This window comes from Leopardus geoffroyi, chromosome B3 (genome assembly GCF_018350155.1).
Source record: "Leopardus geoffroyi isolate Oge1 chromosome B3, O.geoffroyi_Oge1_pat1.0, whole genome shotgun sequence".
In the NCBI taxonomy this organism is placed as follows: Eukaryota; Metazoa; Chordata; class Mammalia; order Carnivora; family Felidae; genus Leopardus; species Leopardus geoffroyi.
In genome coordinates this window covers 124,965,353-124,980,086 of record NC_059337.1, presented here as the reverse complement: position 1 = coordinate 124,980,086, position 14,734 = coordinate 124,965,353, and the positions used below count along the sequence as shown (strand labels likewise).

Sequence of the window (14,734 nt, the reverse complement as noted above, 5' to 3'; positions counted from 1 at the left end):
TATCTGCTTCCTCTCCCCCCAGAATGCTGTTAAATGTAAGCAAAGGGAGAAGAGAGTTTGGACTTGGTGTTTACCAGTATGCCAAATGCGATTGAGGTCAAGCAGAATGATGAGTACAAGTGAAGTCTTTGAGATTTGGCAAAAAGGTGATTATTAGATGTCCATGGGAAGAGCAGTTTTATAGCTAAACAATGATGGAAACCAAATTGGAAAGCAATGGTAAGATACATTTAAACCCATCAGACAGTATAAAATGTAAAATCTGACAACACGGATTGCTGCAAGTCTGTGGGGAAGCCTCAAACCTTAACAGTGAAAGAACACATTGAAACAACTATTTTGGAGATGCAATTGGTGAAAACACACACTGCCTGAGGCCCAGATATTGCACATCTGGCTAATTACTTTAAAGGAACTTTTACCCATCCCCAGAAAAAGACATGAACTAAAGTGTCCATTTTGACATTATATTTGGTAGTGAACAATTAGAAGCCATGTAAATGTCCATCATAAGGGAAAGATAAATGACTTGTGTCTTACTTATATGATGAGTATTACTCATCAGTTTAAAATGAATAAATTGAAGTCATGTATCAATATTGATAAATCTCAAATATATACAGTATAAAATATATTTAATGAACAAATTTCAGAATGGAACATATAGTATGATATCATGTACTTAAACACTCAAAGGAACACTATTTTAAAAACTACATAGACCCATAAATATGTAGCAAAAGAATAAAATACTAAATGAGAAGGATTCAGAATGGTTACTTAGTGGGGGAAGGAGTTGACAGAGGTGTTAGGTGGGAATGGGGCCAACCAGAGCTACAAGGATACTGCAAATGCACTTGATATGCTTTATTTATTTTTATTTTTTTTTAAGTCAAATTAAATAAGACCAAACTCTAACATGGGTTCATTTAAGTGGTAGATGACTTCTTATTTTACTCTAAATATGTTTGAAATATTTTATTAAAACATGAAAGTAAAGATTGGTTTTCAATTTGGGGATGCATAATTGTATTTTAAGATAGAGGATGCTAAGAAAGAAGGAGAATTTTAAGACTCTGAAGAGACTGGGGATAAAGCATGGACCTCTTAAAAATGAAATGCACAGGGTCTCAGGATTAGAGAGGAGTGGACTCTGAGATCCATGCCACATCTTTCTCTTCGCACATCAAAGAAGACTTGAAGGAGAGAATAAATCAGAGCTAAATTAAAGAAAGGACAAAAGCTGTGGCATTTATTCTGTGTAACCAAGAAGAAAGATATTTTCCTGTTGAGAATGGAAGGGCTTAAAACACTAAGATTTATTTTCTTTTTCAAACACTTGAATCATGTTCTCTTGGTAGTGGAGCCTAACTAGGTCCCCAAAACTTAAATTCAATTATATTGTGAGGGAAAATGATAATTTGGGAAAAGCAATTGCCAGATCTACTGAACTGTAAGAGATAACTTGCATTGCTATATTAAGGGGAAGCAGACATAAAGGGAATTTTGTGAAGCTTTGGATAAGTCAGAGAGTTGGTAAAAGGTGGTTGATTTACTGACTGAATTGAACTGGGTTAGAAAACTCTGTAGCAGTAACCTTATTTTGTATTAATATGAAGACTATGCAGGCATATGCATTGGACAACTCACATACTAACAGTGCTGTACCAACAATGGGTAGTGTTGCTTTGAACTATGAATCACACTGTGTGCATAATAGCAACAGCTACATTAAACCTCTCACTAGTGCTGTCCCCAAGATCTGCAATTAGAGTCGACCTTAACTTGATTCTTTGGTTTCATTCATTTAATACTATCACTGATGTCAGAGGACTAAGGACAGGGCAGATGTTGACTATAGGTCATTTGTAATTGTGCTATTGCACATGATAAATCATCAAATAATTCTGAGATAATTGCTTGGCCAAATAAATAACACCAAATAATTCTGAGATACTTTCTGTCTTCTGGAAAACAAATCTCAGGGTTTTATGACATTATACAGAATTTCAGTGTCAAAAAATTGCAGTTGATAGGTAGTCAAATTAGTTGGGGCTTTCAGATTTTCTGCATTATATTTTCTTTATGACTAGAAGCTCTAAAAGCACCAACTAAATAGAATTACAGTAAATTAGAAAAGGTAAGCGTCTATTAATATTTCACAAAATACAGTAGTCAGTGGGCATCTGGTAACCATTGTGTATAACTTTAACCAAATTTTATTATGTTTTTATCAGGTGTTAAATCTAAGAGTATAATCATGTGATGGATTCTGAAAACACATAAAATAGTATAAATATGGAAAGGGTAACTATGGGCCTACTGGCAATTCCAGTCCACCACCTGTTTTTGTATGGATGTGTGCTAAGGATAGTTTTTACATTTTTAAGTGGTTGAAGGAGATCTAAATAAGAATAGCATTTTATTACATAAGAAAATTGTAATAAATTCAAATTTTTGTTCATAAATAAAGTTTGATTGGAACATAGCCACACTCATTCATTTCTGTATCATCTGTGGCTGCTTTCACACTACAGCCAGAGTTGAGTAGTTGTGACAAAGACCACATGGTCCACAAATTCTAAAATATTTACTCTATGGGCCTTTACAGAAGAAGTTTGCTGACCCCTGGTCTAAATATGTTATTTTGTAATTATGTAGTACTTTTCCTTCCTGAGATTGGCATAAACAACTCTTTGGGTCACTTGACAGTCTTGGGGTTTGGCCGGTCATCAACCATCACATTAATCGTCCTCTGAAGGCCACAAGACAGAGAATAGACAATTATATAACAGTCATCCATGTAGGAAATAATGGCAATAATCATGTAGAATTTCCTGAGCACTGCAAGAGGAGCTATTGAAAGCATACTTCCGTTAGAGGCCTTTCAGTTCTTGCTGGAAAAAAAAGATCTTATTTAACCAACTTGTTGAGAATGCTTTACAAGTAATATTGGTAGTCATAGACAAAGAAAATAGAGTTGTTATTTCTTAGAACCCTGAACAGAAGTTGCTAGATGAATATCTGCTTCCTTATTCCTTATTTGGAATAGCCAGCTTGTATAGCCGAACTTTGTCCTGTGTATTCAGCTCTTGTTTTTTAGTGTTTAATAGCTCAATTAAAAAAAAAAAAAAAAAAAAAAAAAAGGAATTCTTCCATGAAACTAGCTGTCTGTGCACAGAATTTGCTCATTTTTTGGTGCTTGTTGTTTTAACTGCCTGGCCCCTTTGGCTCTCTAATGCCCTTTTACTGTAAATTCTACACCAACTTGGTCTTTGTGTTTTTGTTTCAATGCGCTGGGCATTGAACGTGGAGGTACAATGTCCCCACATACTATAAAGGAGCCATAGAACCTTAAGAACACAGGAAAAATTCTCTTTGGTATTTGACCATGTCAGAGTAGTTTCTCTGCCTTGCTGAGGAAAAATCCAGAAATGATGTTTTCCTAATAAAACTTCTTTTCAATTACTGAATTTTATTGGAAATGTCTAACATTGCTATTGGCTTACCTGTCTCTTTCAAACAGATGTGATTTTGTGTTTTCATAGTTGTTGGATTCAGCAATACCTACATGAGGTAAAGACTTTTTTTTTTCTTTTTCTCTTTCTTTCCTTCTTTCTTTCTTTCTTTCTTTCTTTCTTTCTTTCTTTCTTTCTTTCTTTCTTTCTTTCTTTCTTTCTTAATGTCATGGCTGTGGAGCTTTTTCTTCCTTTGATGGCATTGAAGGCTGTTTAAGCAGCCAGGCAACTAGTGAAGCTCATAAAGGCTGAAAAGGCAGAATGGAAATGGCAATTTCTCTATTGCTTCTGGAGAACTTTGAGAGAAGTTTGATACCACCATGCTTGTCTCTGACACACTTTCATTCAATTTTCAATACAAAATTTTATATTCCTCTAAAAAGCTTTTTTTGCAGTTTCCTTCTTCTTCCCTTCTTTCTTTTCCCTCCCCTATCCTTTCTCTCTTTCCTTTATCTTCTTTTCTTTCCTCATCATTTTTTTCCCCTCTATTCTTTTCCTCATGTGCGGAAAGGAGTTTCCTTTCTATTTTTTTATTGGATTCTCATTTCTTAGATAATACGGATCATGATTTCAGTTTAATTGTCCAATTTAATTATGTGTGTCAGATGTACTATCACCACTCCATGCAAACAGGGGAACAGTCAAAGAAACAAACCTAAGCATGTTTTATCTCTAACTAGAAATATTTAGGGGCACCTGGGTGGCTCAGTCGGTAAAGTGTCCAACTTCAGCTCAGGTCATGCTCTTGGTTTGTGAGTTCAGGCCCCGGGCTGACAGCTCAGAGCCTGGAACCTGCTTTGGATTCTGTGTCTCCCCCTTTCTCTGCTCCTCCCATGCTCATGCTCTGTCTCTCATTAGTAAATAAATGTTAAAAATTTTTTTAAAAAAGAAAAAGAAACTTTTAGGGCAGGGGCGCCTGGGTGGCTCAGTTGGTTAAGCGTTGGACTGTTGATTTTGGCTCAGGTCAGGATCTCTTGCTTGGTGGAATCGAGCCCTGTGTTAGGCTCCATGCTGACACTGTGGAGCCTGCTTGAGATTCTCTCTCTCTCCCTCTGCCCTTCCCTGTTCACTCTTTCTCTCAAAATACATAAACATTGGAGAAAAAAAAAAAAAGAAATATTTAGGGCAAACTTCATATATCTTATCTCTTTCCACCTTTATGTCTTTCCTCATTTCTTTCCTTTGATGGTGCTCCGTCCTACTCAGTTTTCACCTGGTTTCTTTCTCACTCCATTCTTTTTTCCAGGTTTCTCTCTTTGTTTTCTCACTGTAATGTAATAATATGTTTTCTGTTGCTGTGTATTACTGCAAACCTACTGGCTTAAAACAATACCCATTTGTATCTCACAGTTCTACAGGTCAGTGCCCAGGTGGACCTGATTGGATTCTTGGCTTAGGGTCTTGAAAGTTTAGTTAATCTGGAGTCTCCAGAGAAGAACCCGTTTCTAAGCTCATTCAAGGTGTTGGCAGAATTTAGTGCTTTGAAGTTTTAGGACTGAGGCCCCTACTTTCTCACTAGTGGTTGGCTGCTACCTTTCTCAGCTCTTTGAGGCTACTTGCTTCAGGGGCAAGGACCACCCCCCCATCTTTGCAATGGAGAACCTCACTTATAATAATCTCTCTTGTACTTTGAATTTCTCTGACTTTCTCTTCTGCTACCAGTTGGAGAAAACTTTGCTTTTAGAGGGATCAAGTGATTAGGGTGGGTCCCTGTGGATAATCTCCCTGTGATAAAGTCAACAGATTGGTCATCTTGGTTACAACCAAAAAATCTCTTTTGCCACATGAGGTAGCAATCACTAGGGCTAACGCTAGGAGGTACAGGTCATGGGGGTCATGTTAGAATTTTGCCCACCACAAATAATAACATTTATTTCTTCTTCCTGGGATAGGTTGAGACATTGGTAATGATGAAAGTTGACCCTGCCTTTTATATATGAGGAAACTCACTGATATCCTCAATAAAGTTAGTTGAATCAGAGGTTATCAGATATGTGAGACTAAAAAAGGGCTTTATGACTCCTGCTAAAGTGTTTTCTTGGCTATACCTTGGTGCTTTTCTTATAAAAGTTGTAGAATGTGAATTCCACTTTTTCCCTCCAACTTTGAATACCAACACTTATCAAAAGACAAGTAGTTATTAAGGGCTGAAAGGTGGAGGAGTCTTTGAGAAGAGCTTTTATTTATTCCTTCATTAAGAGTTGTTATGAGTTGAATTGTGTTTTCCCAAAATTCATACGCTAAATTCCTAATCCCCAATACATCAGAATGTGACCTTATTTGGAAAGAGTGCCTTTGTAGATATACTTGTTAAAATGGGGTCATACAGAAGTGAGATAGGCCCCTAATCCAACATGACTGATGTTCCTATAAATAATAAGGGGAAATTAGAACACGGGCATACACAGAAGAATGCCACTTGAAGATGAAGGAAGAGATTGTGGTGACACTTCCACAAGCCAAGGAATGACAAAGGTTGACAGTAAACCTCTAGGAACTACGGGAGAGGCATGGAGCAGATTCTCCCCCCACAGAACTCAGAGGGAACCAGCTTTACTGACACATTGATTTTGAACTTCTAGCTCCAGAACTATGGGACAATAAATTTCTGTTATTTAAGCTCCCCAGTTTATGGTACTTGGTTATGGCAGCCCTAAGAAACTAATAAAGTTTTTTATAGTGATCCAAATTTTAAAACTGTAGTCTATCATATACAAGTTACATTTTGAACAGGTACCGTCTGAGTTCTAATAGATGACTACTAAGCAGTCCAGTAAAAAACATTACAGAAATTAAAGACACCTGACTCATGAAAACACATATTTCTTTTTGTTTTGATTATTGAACTCTTACCAAAACTATGATATTAAATAAGGAAAACCTAAAAACCTGTCAACAGTTTGAAGTAAGCAGCAAGGGTTCGTCTTTGTATCCCAGCCCTGGTTATTTATAGCAGGTGTTGAATAAATGGTCGTGGAATCAAAGAATGCAAAAGAGGAAAGTTGATACCCCAGTATCAGTTCAGAGAAGGCTCTAAAGAAATAAACAAGAACAAACTATTTTTAATTCAAAAACAAAGATCTTAAATGTATGGGACCTTCTTAGGAGAAATCCTAAGTTCATCATAGCACTCATTCAGTAAATATTTATTCTGCACACATGACCTGTGAGGTACAGTACTGGGCCGTGGGGGTAGACACCCAGAGCCGAGCCTCTTGGAGATGACAGTGAGTGGAGAAGATCTGAAACAAACACCCACTGGCAGATCTTTTAAATTACAAGTTCTCTTAAATGTGATGAAGGAGACAAAGTCTTCCATTCTCACTCCCTGTCTTTGGCAAAAAAAAAAAAAAAAAAAAAAAAAAGATAAAAATATAACACAGATCTAGCTGTAATAATAAAATATACACTAGGTGGCTTAAATAATAATCTATTTGCCTACAGGTTTAGAGGCTGGATGTCTGAAATCAGGGCTCCAGGATAGTCCAGTTCTGGCCTCCTTTTCAGAATGTGTTCATATGACATTTCTTTGCTGCCTGCATGCAAATAGAGAAAGCTCTGGTGTATCTTCCTTTTATAAACGTATCAGCCTTGTCAGATTAGGGATTTACCCTTATGACCTCATTCAACTTTTTTTACCTCCTCACAGGCCCTATCTCCAAGTGTAGACACAATTGGGCCTTAGGGCTTCAACATATGAGTTTTGGTGGGGTGGGGTGGGGTGAACACAAACATTCATTGCATAAGTCCTTCAAATTATTCCCACAAGGAGCAAACAGGATGATGAATTATATAATGCAAAGCAGATCATATCACCCTTCACTCAAAAACTTCCAAGGGCTTCCGATTTCAGTGAGGGTAAAAGCCAAGGAATCTGCTATGGTGTCCAAGGTCCTGCTCCATATGACCCTACCATTACTTCTCCAGCATCATCTCTTACAGCTTGTCCACTACTTCAGCCAGCACAGTCCCTTGTCTCCCTCAAATATTCCAGGTACTTTCCTGCCTCAGGACCTTTGTGCTTGATACTGCCTCTGCCTGGAACACTTTCTCCTTGGATAGTCACAAGGAAACTTGCCGGTCCCCTTTGGCAGTCTCTTCTCACCTGCTAGCCTCTCAGTAAAACATTCCCTGCCTCCAGTATCTAAAATAAAGTATCTAGATGTTTTTGATACTCATTTACTTATTTTTCTCACCATATGCTTTTCTGACTAAAATGTTCATCAATGCACGCATCTTTTTGTGTGTTTCGTTAACTGTTGTATCCACAACGCTTCACACAGGTACTGGCACATAATAAGTATACAAATACATTTGTTAAGTGAATGAAAAAATAAACAGGGTGTTTTGTGATAGGAAAGAGTGGGGGATATCTGTCTAGGTCAAGAAAGGCCTGTCTGAGGGGCAATAAAGTACAAACCTGAAAAATAAGATGCCATCATGAGAAGAATCTAGGGCAGGGCAGTCATTTGGGAGAGGAGAACAGGTGGGGAGAGATGTGCTACACAAAGAGGGAAAAGTATATGCTATGGGTTGGGAAAGGGTCTGGCATGGTTTAGGAAGTTAAAGGAGAGGAGTATTCATGGAACAAATGAGAAAGGGAGAAGGGGTTTATGATGAGGTTGCAGAGGTAGGCAGGGGCCAGCTCATAAAGCACTTTGAAGGCCATGCTAAAGAATTTGCACTTTTTTTCTTTGTGCAATGGGAAGCTGTTGAAAGTTTTAAGCGGGGGAAGCGTATGACCTGATAGAGTATTTGTAAAAATCATCGTAGGCTACATGAAGAGAAAGGATTGGGGTGGGCAAGAAGGGTGGTAGAGTAGATGTTACAGCTAAGTAAGATACAACGGTTATTTGGATTTAGTGGTATCTTCCCGTAGCTTTATTTGCCCCATGCCAGTTACCTTGCTGGTTCCTGTTATCGGCATATAGCTATAAGAGGGGCAGCAGGCTGTGGACATTTCTCTTGACCAGTTACCATTACTTGGGTGCAGTATATTCAAAGCTTAATGACAAACATGGAGTTCTACAGTCTTTATCTTACTGGAAATACTGTTCTCAACCTATTTGTTACCTCAGTGGGATCTAAGGGTGAGGATTACTTTTGAATTGGCACTCTCCTATCATGATAAGGATTCTATCTATGCTGTATGACTTTATGGAATATTGATTATGTGAGCAGAGCACAACCAATCAGATGCCCATTTTTTCCATCTGCCAAGTGGGAATGCTCCTTGTTTTTAAGGGCATGTCTCTCTTGAGGTAGAGACAATAGAGAAGATGAATAAGTCAGCAGGGACAGCTCTAGAGATGAAAGGTGATATGCAAAATTAAAAGTATTCTAAGGACTCTTTAAGAACTTTTCAACTGAGACTCTCAAAGGAGTTTACCAGCTCTTTATTATTGGTCATGATTGTTCCAGCTGAGGAGAGAGGTAGCTTGCAGTGGTAAAGATCCCAGGGGTAACAAAGTTGAGTTCCCCAAAGTCCTTGGCCTATTTTACAAATTTTAATAAATATGCAATCCAATATGCCTGTTCTAGGACAGAACTAACATTTTATTTGGATGCAATACAGCGTACAATTGCAATGGTTTTGACACATTCAGTTAGACAAGAGTTACTGAATCCTGCTATTGTACAGAAAATTAACAATGGATGCTATTGCTGAATCTTAGTATCTAGATATAATCAATCCAAGGGCAACAAATCAAAGTGGGGAGGTCTGTTAACCACCTCATGCACAGATATAAAAATATGTGTGAGCGAAGTTTCTAAGGGCAAGTAACTTCGTGTATGGCAACATTGCTAAGACCTGTAGGTACACAGGCACATAGGCATGGGCCCAGAGCACAAACTGAAAGGAAGAGTCTGTATTCCCCATGCTGGTTACTATATTCAGTAACTGTTATCCTTTCTTTTGGTGATGGTCATGCTCAAATTTATTTTTAAGCAAGATTATCACGAGAGAGGAATTGCTAATGATTTGTAAGTTTAGCTAGGAGGCTTTAGGGAGCTCTGCCTATGCCTCTTGATTGCCCAGCTGCTTTCTGCAGGTCTACTCCATTGGTAGAAAATTTGGAAAGTGGGTTGAAGAGGACTTTGACAGCATCCTGGTAGAAATAGGGATTATTGCTGCGATCTCATGACAGGCCATGATTCCATTGGGAATTACATGCTTGAAAATATGCTCAAGTTTTGCCCCACTTCCTCAGCTTGGCATATTGGTCCTTGGCATATTTGTGACTTAAGCAGAATTTGCAATGACGCTGTGCGTCTGCCAAAAGCCCTCATGTTGTATATAATGAGCTTCCTCAGGTATACAGCCTTAATTCCCCCAATATGAAACATTTATTTAGCTACAGTGTAATTTACAAATAATGTCCTGATAGTGCCTGTGTTAGGCAGCTGGAGCTACTGTATCTTGTGCAGCATATGCCCTAGTGGTTAAGAACTCTAGTGTCTACCTGTCTGGCTTCAAATATACACTGCGACTCCTGCTACCTCTGTGACCTTTGCCAAGTTATTGATTCCATGTGCCTCAGTTTCCTTACCTGTAAAAATTGATAATGGTAATTTCCACATAGGTAGTACTAACACCATAGAGTTGAGGATTAAGTACATTGATTCATGTAAAGTACTGAGAAATGTGCTGAGTGCCTAATAAGCTCTCTATAATGTTACATTTTATGATGTAGTATGAGGCAGAGCATGACTAGAATGAGAGCAAAAGCCCAATAAACATCATGTCAGCAGGAAAGAGTACATATTTACTAGAACATGTGGTGACTTTGCTCTATAAGAATTTAAAAGAGCACATACACAGTTTTACTTAAATAACTACACAGGGCTGAAAGATTGCCAGTGCATGGTGTTGACATTGTGAAACATTGTTATTTCTAAATTATTGCTACTTTAGTGCTATTTGGGGACTTTTATCCTATTAAAGTGTCCCACCAAATGTGATGAGTTTTTGTGCTGAGAACTAAGATGGATGTTAATTGCCTCGTGCTTTCTTTAGGAACCCCCACCCCAACCCTTAAATGTCTTCCTATGACCGAGCACTCATATACTCCTGGTGCCCCCTTGTTAATTCTTAACTTAGGGCTGATCCATTGATTGAACCGTTCATTCATTCATTCATTCATTCAACAAATTTTTTGAATGCATAGTAATAATTATGTTTTCTATTAAGTGCAAACTCTGTCAAGCATTGTGAGAAGTACTTAAAAGTATATCTTTATCCTCAGAAGAATATTTGAAGGAAGGAATTACTATGCTCGTTTTATAGATTAGGATTTATGAGGTGCAGGATCTTATCCAAAGTCACAGAACTTGTAATTGGCAAAATTTGAACTAAAGCCCAGGACTGTAAAATCAAAGCACTACGTTAAACTGCTTCCATGTGATCAGGCACTATGCCAGGTGCTGGTAAAACAAAAATAAACGAGCCAAGGATCCCACTTTTAAGATCAGTTTAGGTCAGGGACTAGTTACTATACAAAGAATGACAACACAGTGGGATAAGTGTTTATGTAATGCACCAAGAGCTTTGCTCCAAATCTTTCCTTCCTCCATTATCACATCTATCCTTCCTCTTTCTTATTGAAATGTGCCTGCGTCATGTCCCATTAAGTCAGGGCTCTAATCTCAGATAGGGAATTGCTAAATAATTGAGTATATGGTTACAATGCGTTAGAGTCCTCTATGTCGGATATTTTACAGAGTGCTTCTAGAGGAGTCAGGAGGCATCTTGTTGTAAAAGGCTGACATCAGTAGGCATCTCAAGGGAAAAGCTGTGAGGTTTAGTCTTTGTCATTACATCAGATCATGAGGGCCTGTCATTTATGTGACAACCATGCCTGTGGCCCCTTTATTTGTGCAAAGGAGAATTCCTCACCTCCATCCCTCATCTATTTCCTCAAGCAAAGCTTTCTTGCCTTTGCTTCTTCACTACCTGAGTTCACCTTTGAAGGAAGGGAAGACAAAAAGTCTCAATATTTCACAAAATTGGATGATTTACTTTTGGAGTCAAATTTGGCAATGTGACCAGGAAATCTTTTGGAAAAAAAAAAAAAAAGTTCTTGGTATTTCCTGCTTCTTTGCAGATAATGAATTCAGAAAGGATGACCTCCCCCCAACAAGCTTAAAAAAATGTTTACCTACCCTTCTGTTTTCCAATCCAAACTGGTATGATAACATTCAGGAGGTCAACATTTGAAAATGGGTTTTGAAAAAGAAAACCACCCACACTCAAAAAAACTATTTTCCTTCCTAGTAAATGTAATTTTAAATTTCAAAGACAGGATTTAGGTCAGTGGTTTGGGTCATTTTTTATTTTACCCAAACTGGGCCACCCTTCCCTTATTGTGCAATCTAGAGGAATCAGAAAGATGTCAGGTAATAAAAATCCAGCAAGGAAAAAAAGCTGGAATACATTCTGCCCAAAGTTGCATGCCCTTAAGTCCTGCTGACTTCAGCAGGATTTGTACATAAGTAACAAAGGGCACAATCTGGTCCACTGATTTTATTATCATTGAAGAGGAGGTTTTTCTGACTGTAAAATGAAAAAAAAAGATAATTTATGAGTCAGACCCAGGCTGACAGGCTGAACAAGAGATGGCAACTTACCTGCTTGTGGCTTTAAATACAAATATATGCAAGTCAGTGGCAAACAGGAGCACCCACACGTGACCGAGAGGCACTCAGGTCCAACGTGACCTTTCCGTTCCCAGAGCATCCAAAGCATATGGATGTGCTTTCAGACAGGGTCTGCAAGTGAAGTTTATTATGACATGGAAGCAAGATGAGGTATGCCAGGCTGACTGGACAAGTGACCTTTTCAAGCTGTCAATCTCTGTTATTCTCATATATCATTTTAGTGCAAGGTAAGAGCCAAGAAGACTGCTTCTCACCTCATACATAAAGCTTTAGCTTGCTAGTGCTGATGCTTAACCTGGACTAATCACCTTTGATGGATGGTAAAAATATGGCCAAGGTGCAAAAATGATGTTCCTTTGAAAACCCTTTTCTGTTTTTCTTCTTTTTTACCCCAACCTGCTGTACTCCTATCTGAACTTGTTCACTTCTTACCTCCTGCATTTGCTTGACCTTCTGATTTCATACGAATGTGCTTCTTTCTTGTACTAAATGCTCCAGTGTTATGGTCCTTCAGCTGACTGGTGACTCCATTTCAGAGATGATTCCAAACAATTGATATATGCAGTTTTGCTGTTTGTGATGATATTAACATATAGACTCTCTAACAAGTTCAAATTTAATGAACATGTTTTTCTTAATCATGCCCCCTTCTCTTTATGTAACACTTTTTAGAAGCTCATATGTTTATTCAACAAACATAACCCAGTACTTGGTACATAGTAGATATTTAATTAATGTTTGCTGAATAGATGAATGGCTTCTTATTTATAGAAGATGTTGTATTTGAACTGGAATTTGAAGGATAGATAGAATTAAATAAGTGAACAAGGAAGGTTAAAGCCATAGGTAGGGAAGTACAAGGTATGTATGTGGAATGGGCTTAATGTCTGGTATGAAGTCAGAAATCAACAAGTATATGTTGAATGGGTGGATGGATGAATGAATAATGGTGTTAGACACCAAACAAATAGATAAGTTATACTCTTTTCAAAGAGCTCAGAGTCTACGCTGTAAATAACTAATGATAAACCATTTACTTATTCAACAAATATTTACTGAGTGCCTACTATATTAGAGTTCCCCAGAAAGAGAGAATCAGTAGTATCTCTCTTTTGATAGATAAGTAGGCAAATAGATAGATAGATAGATAGATGATAGAGACACAGATGGATATAAATTTCTATATCCATATATATATATATATATATATATATATATATATATATAGAGAGAGAGAGAGAGAGAGAGAGAGAGAGAGAGAGAGAGAGATTTAAGGAATTGGCTAAGAAGATTGTGGGTTCTGGCAAGTTTAGTTGTCATAGTAGGAGAGCAGGCTGGATATTCAGAAAAGAGTTGTACCATAGCTTGAATGGTGTCTGAAGGCAGAATTCCCTCTTCCTTGGAGGGAGCTGAGGTTTTTTTCTCTTATGGCCTTTAGCTGATTGAGTGATGCCCACCCACATTATGAAGGTTCATCTACTTTACTCAAAATCTACTGATTTAAATGTTATTCTCATCTAGAAATGCCTTCACAGTGACATCTAGACTGGCGTTTGACCAAATATCTGGTTACCATGGTGTAGCCAAGCTGACACATAAAATTAGCCATCATACCTACTAAGTAGTGAGCCCTGTTCTTGTTACTAAGCATACAGCAGTGAATGAGATAGGTAAAGATCCCTGTGATTATGGACTTTACAACACACCCATATGCAAAATTTGTATTACAATATATGGTAAATACTATGTGAAAAATATGGTAAAATAAAAAAGAGAGAGGGGAAGCTACAGTATTAAAGAATGATGAAAGATGCCTCATGGAGAAACTCCCATTTGTATCAAAACCTTAAAGAAGTAAGGAAGTGGCCATACAGTAGTCCGGGAGAGGGAATAGCAATTGTAAACCTTAGGAGGAGAGTGCCTAGTGTGCTTGAGGATCAGCTTTTGATAAGTGTTTTAATATATGTAAAATGTAAGCAAAGATGTAATATAGGCAGAGCTTGATGTTGAATTACTGTGGAAAGAGAGATTATTGTCTGCCAGAGCTTTCTTGGAATAGACCCCAGTACCTAGTACGTAGTAGATAACATTTTCTGAATAAATGAATGATATCTCATCATAGATGATGCTATATTTGGGCTGGATATGGAAGGATAGGTGGAATTAAGTAGGGAACACAGGGAGAAAGAACAAGATGAGCAGAAAGAAAGTACAAGGTATTTTTGAGTCATGGACACTAGTCCAGAATTGCTGAGGCATGAACAGTTTGGGGGAACTGAGCATGGGGTGTATAAGGAAGACTGGCTCAAAAGAAGGTTGAAGCCTGACCATGAAAGGCTTTGTAGCTAGGCAACAGAACTTGGGTGTCATTTCATAACCACTTCTAACCATCAGATTTTTAAGGGAGGAGAAAAATGAAGTTATGTTGTGATTTAGGAAAGTATTTGCTGAAGGACATTCTTTAAACACTTATTCTTAGATTATTGGTAGGTATTATATGAAGAAAACCAACAACAATGTAATTTTCAAACAAATTTGGGACATGGTAGATTAAGCAA

At 37.8% G+C, this 14,734-nt stretch overlaps 1 long non-coding RNA gene across 1 annotated transcript in view; it reads right to left on the bottom strand.

Moving 5' to 3' along the window:
• Window positions 1-6,973: 6,973 nt before the first annotated feature.
• The window catches only part of LOC123582320, a 51,885-nt gene continuing 44,124 nt past the window's right edge, over window positions 6,974-14,734 (bottom strand). Inside the window, exon 3 of the long non-coding RNA XR_006704314.1 lies at window positions 6,974-7,054. This is a non-coding gene — a long non-coding RNA (uncharacterized LOC123582320). The remainder of the gene's footprint in view (window positions 7,055-14,734) is intronic.